At 41.1% G+C, this 14,299-nt stretch overlaps 1 long non-coding RNA gene across 1 annotated transcript in view; it reads right to left on the bottom strand.

Moving 5' to 3' along the window:
• The window catches only part of LOC144890868 (uncharacterized), a 286,998-nt gene extending 276,171 nt beyond the window's left edge, over nt 1-10,827 (bottom strand). The window contains exon 1 of the long non-coding RNA XR_013622543.1: nt 10,795-10,827. This is a non-coding gene — a long non-coding RNA (uncharacterized LOC144890868). The remainder of the gene's footprint in view (nt 1-10,794) is intronic.
• Nucleotides 10,828-14,299: the final 3,472 nt, after the last annotated feature.

Below are 14,299 nucleotides of genomic sequence, written 5' to 3'. Positions count from 1 at the left end.
AACAAAGCAAGGCTCAGGCCAAAATCACGTAGGTTGTTCTGCACAGTAAATCTGTTCAATGTCAGAGGTTGTCATGAGTTGCGAAGCTTGATGCAGCTGATATCATTTGCAATCACCCATAGGGTTCCCGTGAGCACATTCCCATTCACACATCTGAGCCAGCTTGGGGCTGGGAGGCTCAGGTGTCACAAAGTCGTCTTCTTCTTCAGAACAGTGTTGAAACCACGTGTGCCAAGCACTAACCTCATAAGCATGAGGGACAACATCAAGGTTGGCTTCCTCTTCTAGATTGCAATCGCTAATGGTTCATGGGTAGTCGTTGCTCCCTATGCTACAATCACTGACCTCGTCGGCATGAGGCTCAGGTTTAACGTCAAAGTTTTGTTCTTCTTCTTCTTCTTCCCCGTCAGAACAGTCGGTAATCCACAGTTTGTTGTATTCTTCTTCTTCACTATCATAATCACAAAGGCTTCACATCAGGGTACTGTGGAAGTGTAACTCAGTGTAACTTATTAATTGGCACTGGTAACTTATTAATTAAACTGGTAACGAAGCAGATACATTTTACATGCAAACTCTGTGAAAGACGAGTTTGTACATGAGTGTCAGGAATGCACCCGAACATGATAATCTCTTGTCCACCTGGTCACAGCCCCTGGCTGAAGCACCCCCCTATCGTTTGGTAAACGGAACTCACAACAGGAGGGGAGCGAGCTGATACCAGGACTTGGTACATGCATGACCTCGGGGCATTAGCGGAGAGGGGATTAAGTCCAGTTTGTCCATATAAACGACAGCAAACGTGGAGTCGACAGAACTTGCTACCAGAAGCTCTGACCAACGGGAGTGGCGGAGGAACATCAGCCGAACGAGAAGGACCATGCGAAAAGAGTTAACCTGATCCATTATATTATGCGGTATTATTTGGTAAATGGAATGAAGTGAATAACCAGTTAATAAACCAGACCTATGGTAAACCTGTGTCCGGTCATTGGAGTCTTGAGTCTCTCAGCTACAAATTCCCCTACAATTTGGAGGCACCGCTGACATCAATTGTACGAACAAGTCTTTAAAAAAAAGGTGAGTGTGTCTTGTTTTGTCCAATATGATTACGAACTTGGAAATAGTTTTGTACATACATGGGGAAGGAGGTGGTTCTGGGGGTTCCGTGCGCACCGATGTCGCGATAGGTGGCGTGAGCCATCACGAATGGTACTTCGATAAACGACTGTAGCAATTTATTCGTGTTTTTTTTTCTAAATGATTTCTGTAAATACGTATTTTTGCGCTGGTCATTAAGGGTCTTACTGTGACCTGGGAGCAAACGGAGCAAGCGTGCACCTTGCGACCATTTGCTTCCAGGACGTGTAACGCCGGTACACTCGTTTACACACCCGTACACGTATAAAGTACTTCTTTTTTTTGCACTTGTTCAAAGCACTCGACTTGCTCGGCGAGCGAGCGACTTGCTCGGCGCTCGGCGAGCGACAGGGAACCGGGAAAGGGAATTATATTTATATATATATATTTTTACCTCATTCCAATTTATGGTATTGCGACAAAAAGGCTTATATCTTTGGAAACGACTGGTCGGATTTAGACAAATTAAAACTCGTTCGATCAACAAATAAATTCATGACAGACAATCCCACCTCATGCCGGTCCAGAATTACTGTGAAAGATGGCGATTGGATAAAAATTGCATACCAACACTCCCTCACTGTCCCTCATTGTCCCTCATGTCCATTCCGGCACCCTGTCTCTTGCTCCCGCTCTTTTTCCCTCCCTTTACTTCCCATTGGCGGACGTTTTGCGAGAAGCAAAGCGTTTTGCAGGACGCTTCCAGGAAACAAAACCAGTGCTGTTGTTTTTTTTGACGAAATTTGCCAGATAAATAGCATGGGTGACACGGAACCAGTGCTGTTGTTTTTTTTGACGAAATTTGCCAGATAAATAGCATGGGTGACACGGAACCAGTGCTGTTGTTTTTTTTGACGAAATTTGCCAGATAAATAGCATGGGTGGACACGGAACCAGTGCTGTTGTTTTTTTTGACGAAATTTGCCAGATAAATAGCATGGGTGACACGGAACCAGTGCTGTTGTTTTTTTTTGACGAAATTTGCCAGATAAATAGCATGGGTGACACGGAACCAGTGCTGTTGTTTTTTTTGACGAAATTTGCCAGATAAATAGCATGGGTGACACGGAACCAGTGCTGTTGTTTTTTTTAACGAAATTTGCCAGATAAATAGCATGGGTGACACGACGAAATGATTGGATTTTGGTGAAGACCCAGGTGCGAATCCGGCTACGAGAATTGTTTAAAGTGATTCTTCACCATAAAGAGATCGGGTGAAAAGCGATATACATGATATTTAACATAATATACTTATTAATGTTATTATTTTAATATTATTAATATATATTTAAAAAAAAAAGTGACAAAAACACGCCGATTCCATTTTTGGTTCAGGTCCGAATCCAGATCTGGCCTATCAGTGGGATACAAAACATAAACTGTTCACCAACGCGGAGATATAATAATAATAATAATTCTGTATTATTTAGTTAACCAGTTTGTGTGAAACCTCAACCTAAATATAAAAATTGATCTGCTTGGTGTTAGTTTAAGGGCTGTTCCAAATTTATCCTGATTATGAGAGATAATTACAGGAAATGTGTACTGTTCTTGTTTGGTGATTATGAGACAAAAACAGCAGAGTGGGAATCGGCAGACAATGGAACAGCTAGCGACGAGTGTTTGTGAGTAACAACCACCCTCTGGTCGAGGCTCATAGGAGGGGTGATACTTACTGATTCGGCACGCTTACAATAGGTGTTAATGGTGGGATGTCAGAGGTTTTGGTGTGGTTTAATGTTCACACTGTTTTGGAAAATAATGCTCGATGCAACATGATCCTAAACCATTTCATGGTCCTGAACCTGAACTGAACTGAACCTGAACCTGAACTTCATCCTGAACACCATTTCATGTAAATAGAGGGGGGGGGGGGGTTCTGTGGTCGTTCGCTTTGGCTTTGCGAATGGACCAAACCATTGATAGAGGGGGGGTTCTGTGGTCGTTACTGCCACTTGGTTTCAAAGTTTTTGTTGTTGTTTGCACGCATGTTTTTTTTTGCAAGCACGTACGTGCGGGCACGCCCTAGTATATATAAATTGAGGTAATTACAGTAATTACAGTTCCGGTAATTACAGTAATTACAGTAATCATTACAGTAATTGCAGTAATCTTATTACAGTAATTACATTACATTAACTCAGGCACCTTTTGAGTAAGGAAGCTGATATTTGGACATGACACTGACCAAGTGATGTGGCTGTCAAGGAAAATATTGATTTATTGATTAATCATTTAATAAATTAACTCGCTGATTTATAAATGACTTATTTAATTAAAATTCCTCAGAAATACATCTTCGGATGAAATACTTACAGATTGGTTATGCTATGAGCCAATTGATTAAGGAAAATATTTTGTGATGGCCATATTGGCAATTTCGTGGCCATATTCGTGGCAACTCAGTTAGTGCCACTGCACCTTTAAAATGCATCCCTGCGTTCATTTTTCGATCGATTGAGTTGAAATTTTGAACAATCGGATCTGGACTGTCGCTGTTAACGACTCTAGCACGCACTCGTCCAATCAGGATGGAGCGGTATGGTCCCCGGATTATCACTGCTCGCAGTTTTTAATTAATTTTACTTTTTCTCTTGGTCATATAATTTTGAAGACATGCATGTCATGATAGAGGAAATGTTTGTTCTGTTAAACGGAATAAATGTTGTTTATTTGTGTGGGTGTGTATTTTTGTGTATTTTGGATATATTTTCACGACTAATTCCAGTTATCGTCCTGCAAAATGTCTGCTCGTTCTTTTTCCTTTGAGTCGTAAATTCCTGTTGAACTCTCATTAAAATGCGGAATTAAGTACGCTGTGTGATGATGGAGATCCTTGATGACGAATCAGGAATAGTGAATGAGCAAACAAATATCACGGATGGTACACCGGATAAGGAAAATGTAGATGAAATCCCTTTTGCTCAGGTGCTGTGCAGCGCTGCACAAAGATCCATATGAGCGGGGCCTGGGTGCTGTGTAATTAGTACACAAAGAGCCAATTACTAGGGTGCTGAATAAACACAAAGATCCATTTTTTGGAGCTGGTTCTCCCGGTGCTGTGATTTATTCAAAGAACCAAATCTTGTAAGAATTAAGATATGATTTGTCGACATTATAAATACTTTAATATATGTAACGATTTTGTAACGATCATCCTGCAAAAGGTCTGCTCGTTCTTTTTCCTTTGAGTCGTAAATTCCTGTTGAATTCTCATTAAAATGCGGAATTAAGTACGCTGTGTGATGATGGAGATCCTTGATGACGAATCAGGAATAGTGAATGAGCAAACAAAATAACGAATGCTGCGGCTAGAGCAGTGGAAGCGATTTTTGAATTGTTCAATGATTATTCGATATTGTTATGACTTATTGTCAATAGGTATACTAAGTGGCCATGAGGTAGCCTGTTGCTATGCACAGTTTTATTCTATTGTTGATTATACCACATAGCTGTGGTGATAAAGGAAATGTTCGTTTTAAATAGATGATTATGATAGGACCATGACTATAAAATCATGATGATTATTATGAATGATATCATAGGGTTCAAATGCAGAATGCTGCATGAACTTGGGAAAGAACTTTCAAGCCCTATGGGATAAATTGGGTATTACAAGCGATGGAGTTTCAAAATTTAGCATGATTGAAGGAATTTGACAGTCCCATTTCAGGAGTTTTACGAAATTTATATTGCCAAGAGATTTTGGGTACTATTAAAAGAAAAAATGATGAGATATTTTTCCCAAAGAACTTTAATATCTGCCATCCATTTTGGCTGTCTCACGAATGAAGGATGAGTTGCCTTTAGTGGTTGCAAAGAAAATTTGTGGAGACCAGGCAAAATGGGGAAATATGTCAGATATGACCCTAGGACAGGACGGTGATTCATCAATTAACATGAGGTACGAACCAGAGGTGACGGTCAATGGATGGACCTGTCCTGACATCATTGGGGAAAGGGCTTATGCAAGGAGTCATCCAAAATGATTAATTTGATTTATTGATGAATAGTGATGAATTAATTGAAATTGAATAATTGATTGAATTATTAATTGATTGAATCTAATTGATTGAATTTAATTGAATAAATTTAACTGAATAAATTGAACTGAATAAATTGAATTGAATATATTGATTGTTTGATTGATGAAAATGCGGTCTCAAGAAAGAAGCTTTGATATCTTTGCGAGATATTAACAATGTGGAGACAACCTGGGAAAATTGAGCAAGGTGGTGAGTTTATATACAGATATATATGTGCGGTTACCATTGTGTGATTTCCCCGTCAACAGAGCGGACACCTGAGGATTCACCCATTTCATACTGACCCTCCGGCTCATCTGCAAATACTGATCTGTGAGATTGGATTGTGCAAAAGCCACGGCTGAGGGAGATTCTCTGAAAATCACCATGTGAACAGGTGGAGAGACCCTTCCTGGAGGTACGAGTGAAGCTTTAGAGGAACAAACTACAACACATCCAACGCTACTTTGATAAAAGGCAGAATGGGAAATGGAGCCTGCAAGAATACACAAGGACAACCAGAGATTCCACAAAAAGGTACTTGTACACATCATATGTACGACCGTTATGGTGCAGAAGCTATAAGGCAGGTCGAGAATTGGTATTTGTGGACAAAGGGACATGATGAGGAGTTTCCAAGAGATGGTACATTTGAGCGAAGTCGATTGGAAAGATTGGAACAAAGATTGAAAGCCAGGAAGAGACAGAATCTAACGGTAGACTGGCTTGCATTCCATCTTTGGGATGGTGAATCCAGACAACGGGAACAGCAAGAACGGATAACGGATCTAGAACTTAAAATAAAAAGGATACAGGATACAGTGGAGGAGACAAATGCACAACTGCCCTCGAAATTAGGAATGAAAGTGACGGTTGTCCCATCTGATTTCCAGTTGTCTCCCCAAAAAGGACGGTACAGAGAATTTTTTCGTGTTTCAGGAGACAACGAGAGATTGCAGTGGCAACTCAGGGATGTAGAGATGCAGCCCAGCAATACAAATGCACAGGTGGACAGAGCAGGTAACGACAGAAGCCGGTGCTTCAACTGTGGAGAGATGGGACACTGGATAAGGAGATGCCCATATCTGAGCAGAAGACAATTTCGACAGGGAAACCAAGGACAAAGAAACCAAGGACAAAGAAACCAAGATCAAGGGTACCAGTGCGTACCGGTACCTCAGACAATGATTCGGCCTTCATTGCTGCAAATCCCAAATGATGATTGGCCTCAACAGATTCGATTACTGGACAAACAAGAATAACTGTCGATGATTCTTGGGTCTGAAAAGTTTTCGGAGCAAGAATTATTCATTTTTCTTTTGCTTGTAAGCAAATTAGTAATTAATTGATCACATGCCGAAATTGGATCTTTTATGTTGGGCACACAATTTTAAATTTACAAAGTTGGAACAATTGCTTTGCAAATTTTAAACCAAGGGACAAGGGTCACATGATGATCAGGTGGGAATTTCGGACTATTGTTCCACACGATTGATAAGTCAGTGGTCGACTGACATGTAAATGGGTGTGTAGTCAAATTTGGATAAAATATTGTGGGAACTGAAAGGGTAATTTCAATGTGACATCATAGGGGTTTTCTAAGAATAAACTTTTTGGTCCATTTGTGTATTAGCATTTATAAAAAAAAATTGAAGGACAAATTTTATGAAATTGAAATAAAATTGACACCCATCTTGATCTGTAAATAATAGTTCCAACGCAAACAAATACGCATAATGCATGTGTGTGTGTATTTTTTGTGTGTCAATGTTAGTGTTTTTTATTGTTTTGTGTATCAATCTTACAAGATTGTTGACACCGACAGTGTGCCTGTCTGGAAATGGATAGTTTTATGTGGATGGGATTGAATATGCAGAGAATCCGTAAAATAAAATAGAAATAAAATTTGATTATGAACATTATCTCTTTTGTCAAGGGAGATGGAATATAAAGATTTGATGTGCTGGGTTATGAGCAGCCATTAATTAATAGTAAAATTGTGAGTAATTTGGGGATTCCATTTTTGATAGAATTTATATGAGAATAACAGCTATTTATGGATATGAGCTTCATAAAAAAGAAATGAGGGAGTACAAAATTATCCAAATTTGGGAGAGGTCTTACACTGACTTCCCAGAATACTCTGCTCATGGATTTATATATATATATAAACTTGAATTTTATCAGCATATAAATTGTGCTGCATGTATGGATGTGTATTAGGCATAGATGATATGGGAAAATAGTAAAGAAAATCTTGCTGATTTGAACTATTGTGAGTTTTAAAACGGAATGCATTGTGCATCTTAAACCAAGGGGCAGACATGAACGCGCTGTTACGTTATTTATACTCAGAACGCGCTGTTACGTGTACCTGCAACATATTTGTTAATCTCGCACACCTATATTGGCATACTGGTGTCAGTAGTACTCACTGGGTGCATAGAAATGGATGAGCAACAGTTAAGGGGGTGTGAAAAAAAAAAAACACTTACTTGGATATTTTCTACAAAAGTAGGGGTTTCAATAAGTGGTACCATACACATGGGATTCATCAAATTAAGTTTTGGAGTTCAAACAAAGTCACTGGTTAACAGATGGGAATGGATAGTAAATAAATTCTTCGATGCTGGGTAAATGAAGTGAGATATTACAAAGACTTATTAGAGCTATTGTTCTTCCTTGCAGCAGTGGGAGAAAATTTAGATCCAACATAATGAATCTATAAATGAATGTGATAGGGATAATATCCTCAATTTGTACTAATTATTTGATTGTGGGTAAAGGAATTAATTAATCGTAGTGGATTGTTAACAAGCAGCCTGAAATGTCCTGAGAATGTGCATCCATGTAATCAGAAATCCCAGATTTGTTTTTTTACAAACAACATTTTGGTAGAGATCTTATGTGGACGAATACTTGCTTGGTAGATAAAAACGGTACTGCATGTTGGCAGCCACTTCAGTGGCCATTTAGGCCGAACAAATAGGAAAAAAACTGTAATTGAATATGTAATTTACAGATGAGTATTTGGGAAGCAAAAAGGGAATTTATTGATTTGGGAGACATTTTTCGAAGGTTTATTAAAGTGTTGCAATATGACATTTGGCAAGGAAAATTATTGGATGGGAAAATTAGATCTGTTTATAAAATGAGTTTTGTTGACCCATTGAAGTTAATTCTTTGAATTGTTGTTTAATTAGCATGTTGAGTTCAAATTGGAAATAGTTTGGTAGAGCTTTGGTTAAAACCTTTGGTTGCAGTGTTTTGGAACAAATTGATAAACCGTAGGAGGTTGATAAGAATAGAAACAAATATGGACCTAAAATAGAAAGATTGTTATGATGATATGAATAAATACTGAGATTAAAAGATTAAATCAAGTGATGTTGCAAATGAAACAGTAGAATTAAGATAATGGCATAACGACAATGTTATGAGTTGTGTCAATTACAATATCAGTGAACTCATATCACCACGAGTGACACACTGTTAGGAAAAAGAGGGAAAAGAAAAAGTGGAGAGGAATTATGGTAATAATACATTATGTTTAATTTGTTGGTTTGAAAAAATTGTTGTTGGGAATTAGGTATTCCCGTTTGTGATTGTAATCATATACAATGCTATTCTTAGTTTAGTAATAAAATACATACCTGATTGAATATTATTTGTGTGACGCATATAAATGAATATAACTTTTGTGTTAAGGAAAAACAACAAATTGTTGAATGTGAAACTGTCGGAAGATATACATGATTATGCTGATTTCATGGTAAGATGTACCCTATCTGATTCAGTGTGTGCGGAAAGCAGATTCAGATGTGACTGAGCATAAGGATAAGACGAGATCACATTTTGGAGGGATTGCTAACGGAATTGGGAAGAGGTTCGAGAAAGAAAATTTGTGGCTAAAAAATGAAGTTAATCGTGGCATACACCCTCTTTCTCAAAGAATGATGAAGACATTCTCCCGTGTAACTTGGAGATGAATGCTTACCTTCACCAAGGAAATTTATGTGACCATTTGCCTGGATCACACTGCAACATATGAAAGAAAGGCGATCACTTACTCTTGTTCGAAGGCTTCGAACATTCACCACATCAGAAGTTGCAGGACAACGACATTTTACCTGCAACCTCTGTGAAATGCGGGGACATATGTTATTACTTCACCAACGTCCGGGGAACCAGCATGGAGCTGCAAAAAACGGCTGTGCCCTTGTCACAACAGCTGTGCACGATTCTGCTGGTTGCTCCTGGTAAGGACCATGAATGACCTGAACACCATGGTCCCAACATCATTGTGGATGCATCCGGCATCCCTGTTCCACATCTGGCTGGCCAATCAACGTCACACCAATACTTGCTGCCCACTCACAATGAGGGAGGAGGCAAGTCGACTACAACTGGGTGAAGGCCGTGTTCAGGAATTACTATGGTTTACAGCAAAAAGTGGCAAGAATGCTACAAGGAGAGCAGGGTCAGTCTATGACTCCGCAATGTTACCACAACAGCGAAATCCTACACGAAGTAGTGCAGGAGCTATGAAGACATTAGGAGAAAATGTTTCATACCAGGATTCAAACACAAGTGATCAGCCCTTCCTTTCAAACAAAGTCAACATTTGTGTGGAGGCAAACGTTTTTTGCCAGATGGTGCAGATGCTTTACAAAACTTGAAAATGAAGTGAAATTGTTGTATCTTGGTGATGGTGAAGTGTTGTTTTGAAAATATATTTGTGATGCAAATGCAATAGATTGAACGATATGGAAGGAGTCAATGACCAACGAAATGTTTTGTGATTCTTGCAGGATGACGGTGTATGCCCAAGGGAATTTGATTACCAAAGTGATTGATTATTTACTTGTACTTGTAATGATGTTTACTTGTAGTGATTGATTGTTTACTTATATTGATGTTTAGATTAATGGTTAATATAAACAAAAACAAAAAGATGAGGGAATTGTGGAAGTGTAACTCAGTGTAACTTATTAATTGGCACTGGTAACTTATTAATTAAACTGGTAACGAAGCAGATACATTTTACATTCAAACTCTGTGAAAGACGAGTTTGTAAATGAGTGTCAGGAATGCGCCCGAACATGATAATCTCTTGTCCACCTGGTCACAGCCCCTGGCTGAAGCACCCCCCTATCGTTTGGTAAACGGAACTCACAACAGGAGGGGAGCGAGCTGATACCAGGACTTGGTACATGCATGACCTCGGGGCATTAGCGGAGAGGGGATTAAGTCCAGTTTGTCCATATAAACGAGAGCAAACGTGGAGTCGACAGAACTTGCTACCAGAAGCTCTGACCAACGGGAGTGGCGGAGGAACATCAGCCGAACGAGAAGGACCATGCGAAAAGAGTTAACCTGATCCATTATATTATGCGGTATTATTTGGTAAATGGAATGAAGTGAATAACCAGTTAATAAACCAGACCTATGGTAAACCTGTGTCCGGTCATTGGAGTCTTGAGTCTCTCAGCTACAAATTCCCCTACAGTACCTACTCATAAGCATGAGGGTCAGACTCCACACCAAGGTCGGCTTCCTCCTCATCTTCTTCATACCAGTCATTGAGCGTTAATGCGTAGTTGTTAATCCCCATGTCACAAGCACTCACCTCAGCGGCACGATGCTCAGGTTTCACATCAAAGTTGTGTTCTTCTTCTTCCCTGTCGGAACAGTCGGTGACCCACAGTTTGTTGTATTCCTCTTCTTCCTAACGATTCTAGTTGTTAATCCCCACGTGACGAGTACCAGCCATACAGCGATGGTCAGGCTCGGGAAGAACTCGCATTTACTTGAGAAATGTTGTGGGGGTCGAACAGTTGCCGGACACGGTGGACACAATTTGCCCGGCACACTCGAAGGATCTTTTAGGTGGTCATCAGGTGAACAGTTGATTAAATTCGAGACTATGAAATGGGCCCCAGATGGGTGAAATGAGGCGGGAACTTACCAGTTCGTTCGTCGTCCTTTGTTGAGTCAGCGGACGAATGGGTTCAAAGACGCTGCCACCACGCCAGCAAATGGTAAACGCCTCTCCTTCCTTCAGAGCGAATGCCCAAACAAAACACGTTCGGGCTTTGTTGTAACATCAGCATTTAATCACCACACTTTGTCAGGTGACGAGGCATGAGGCAACAGTACACAAAGATGGACAAGACACCGGAACCGACCAGGCCGCGCATGCGCAAATAGCGATGATGCATATGCCTACGTCACCAACAGCAATCACATTAACATATAATGGCAAAGGGAAGAACAACACGGGAGAGTAGGTTTAGATCGTGGTTCCCAACCTGGGGGCCATGGTGTATTTCTCGGGGGGCCACGGGGTAATTTGAACCATACTAAAAAAAAAAATTGTTTTTTTGTTTTTAAAAAATTGTTTTGACTTTGATATTGTTTTGTTTTTTTCCTTTTGCAGATTTGACGTTATGGCTTCTTTGAGTAAAAAAAGAAAGTATCTTGGATACATAAAGCTTGGAATACATAAAGCTTGGAATGCATAAAGCATAAAGCTTCCAAGGTGTTCATTATCTGTGTGCCAAGTTTGAACAAGATCGGCAAATGCATGTCTGACAAATGGTTGAGGACGTGATCAACATCGGCTGTTTACAACTAAAATGGCCGCCAATCAGCCATCTTTGATAGTATTGTGAAACAAAATGATGTGCATATGTACACTGTGGCGGACACGAAAGCTCACTGGCGTGAGGGCATCATTCCACGCACCAAGTGGGCGGCGGCCACGCCCGAGGGGTAGGCGTGGCCGCGGGATATACACCGGGCGCGCAGCCCGGAGCGCGCCAGTGCTACATTTGGTGACCCTCCGACGTTCTGCTCAGCCGTCGCTGACCACCCGAATACGCCATCGCAATGGCAAACAACGCGGTCCAAATGAAACTCCCCGAGCCCTGTCGAGTCAAATCTAGACTAGACAGGGCAAAGATAAGTGTGCCACCTTTGCACCTTCCTGCAGGACCAAGCACAACACATTCACAAGTAAAGGCACAACCCATGAAAGGGTGAGGTGTGAGAGGAGAAGAGGTTAAAATAAAAATGTAGAACCAAATTTGTGCTCATTTATTACCTCAATCTGTGATGGACGGAGGTTTTGTTTTCACCCCTGTCTGTTTGTGTACAGGACATGTCAAAAAGTTGTGGACAGATTCGGATGAAATTTGGTGGGCAGAATGGGTGTGTGACAAGTATGAATTGTTTCAATTTTGGTGAAGATCCGAATCCAGATACGAGGATTTTTTTAATTCTTAAAGCAAGAAGTCAAGAAGAAAGCAAGAAGTTGAGGAGAAGTCTCGCGAGATCACGGCGAGGTCACGTCTTTTCGAAGCTGCTCCATGCGCTCACGCTTTCGAAGCTAAGTGATATTTCTCAATTGTGTTTTTGTCGAGACTGTATCTATCTTTCGGTGTATGTACCTATAGCGTATCTTTTGGAAAATTTCCGGTGCTAATTTTTCGTACATGTATACACAATCGTCGGTTAATGGTATCGAGTATTCTGCGGCCTAGTACTCGTAGGCTTAGACTACCGTACCGTCTCCGACCTTGTAGTTTGTTTTTTCTCTCAGCGATTCGTCGAATGCGCTGAAATTATTTTCGTTCTCTGTTTCGTACCAGTCGTTCACCCCGTACCTCCTTGTTTAATATCTGTACTCACAAAAAAACAAAAAAAAACAAAAAAAAAAATTTCCTTCCCAGGTCTTATTCGTTTATTTGTTGTTCTTTTTGTTCGTTCATTCTTCGTTCACGATCACGCGGTTAGAAATGTATAATCTCTCCCCTGAACAACTATTTTCTCTCATATATTATAACACCCTTTTCTTCTTTTCCTACAAAAGGATGCTTTCGTCTTGCTCACCAAATCTATTCATTCCAAAAAATATATATAATACCATCTCTTACAGTTCCTCCTTTCTACATTCCCTAAACTATCCAGAACTCCATCCCTCCTCCAGTGTCCTCAAACGTATTTTTGACGCGAAGGTCTCAAACTCATTTTGCAAAAAATGTTCGTTTCCCATGAATCGTACACTTTTCAAAATCCAATCTCACCCCTCCCCTCCAAATCCTCCCCATCACCCATCCCTTTCAAATCTCCCCCCTTGCCCCTTCCCTCCCCTCCCAAACTCCCCCCACACCCCTCCCCTCCGAGACTCTCCCTCGCTCCTCCCCTCCTAGACTCCCCTCTCACCCCTCCTCCTCAAAGCATCCTCCCTGCTTCTTCCTCCTTCCAACTTTCACCTTCATCTCCCCAAACCTTCTGCCTTGTTCTTCCCCCTCCTCAAATAACACCTCACTGTGCCTCACCCAATCTCCATCAAACCTATTGTCCGCCCCATTCTTCCCTTTCTCCAAGCTATTCTGAAATCTCTGACACACCTTCAACAGCTCTCCCTACCTCTTCCTCCTCTTCCACATCTTACCCTACCCCTCCCCCCCCCTGTTCTGGACCCGATGCTCCCCCTTCCTCTTCATTAACGGTATGGACCTCAAACATCCAGGGCCTTCGCTCAAACTTGACTGACCTCTCCATACAGGTTGCTTCTGACAAACCAGATGTGATCTGCTTAACAGAAACTTTCCTCCTTCATGATGTCTCTGATGCCTTGGTATCTCTCCCAGGTTACTCCCTCCTCCGGTATGATAGACCTGAGCCTCGTCCTGGAGGTGGGGTTGCTATCTTTATAAAAAACTCTCTTCCTCACTCGCCCTCCACTGCCCTCTCTCCACCTCACCCCCAGGAATACCTTTGGCTACGGCTTCCCCTTCGCTCCCACCTTTTGTTCATATGTGTGTTGTACCGTCCACCAATCAGCGATGACTCCATCTACATCTCACTGTCTGATAATATGGACCAACTTCTATCTACCCATCCCAACTCTCTCTTCCTCATATGTGGTGATTTCAATTGTCACCATGCCAGTTGGCTGGGTGTGGGTACCTCTCTCACCAGCCATGGCTCTTCAGCAAAGGACTTCTGCGACTCACTGGGACTGACACAATCTGTCAATTTCCCGACCCGAATCTCAGTCAACGGAGCATCTTCTCTTCTGGATTTGGTTATGACAAACTTCCCTGAAAATGTCTGCTGCTCTTCTT

Source organism: Myxine glutinosa, chromosome 2 (genome assembly GCF_964187855.1).
Source record: "Myxine glutinosa chromosome 2, kmMyxGlut1.1, whole genome shotgun sequence".
NCBI classification, from domain to species: Eukaryota; Metazoa; Chordata; class Myxini; order Myxiniformes; family Myxinidae; genus Myxine; species Myxine glutinosa.
This window is presented reverse-complemented; position numbering and strand designations above follow the sequence as displayed.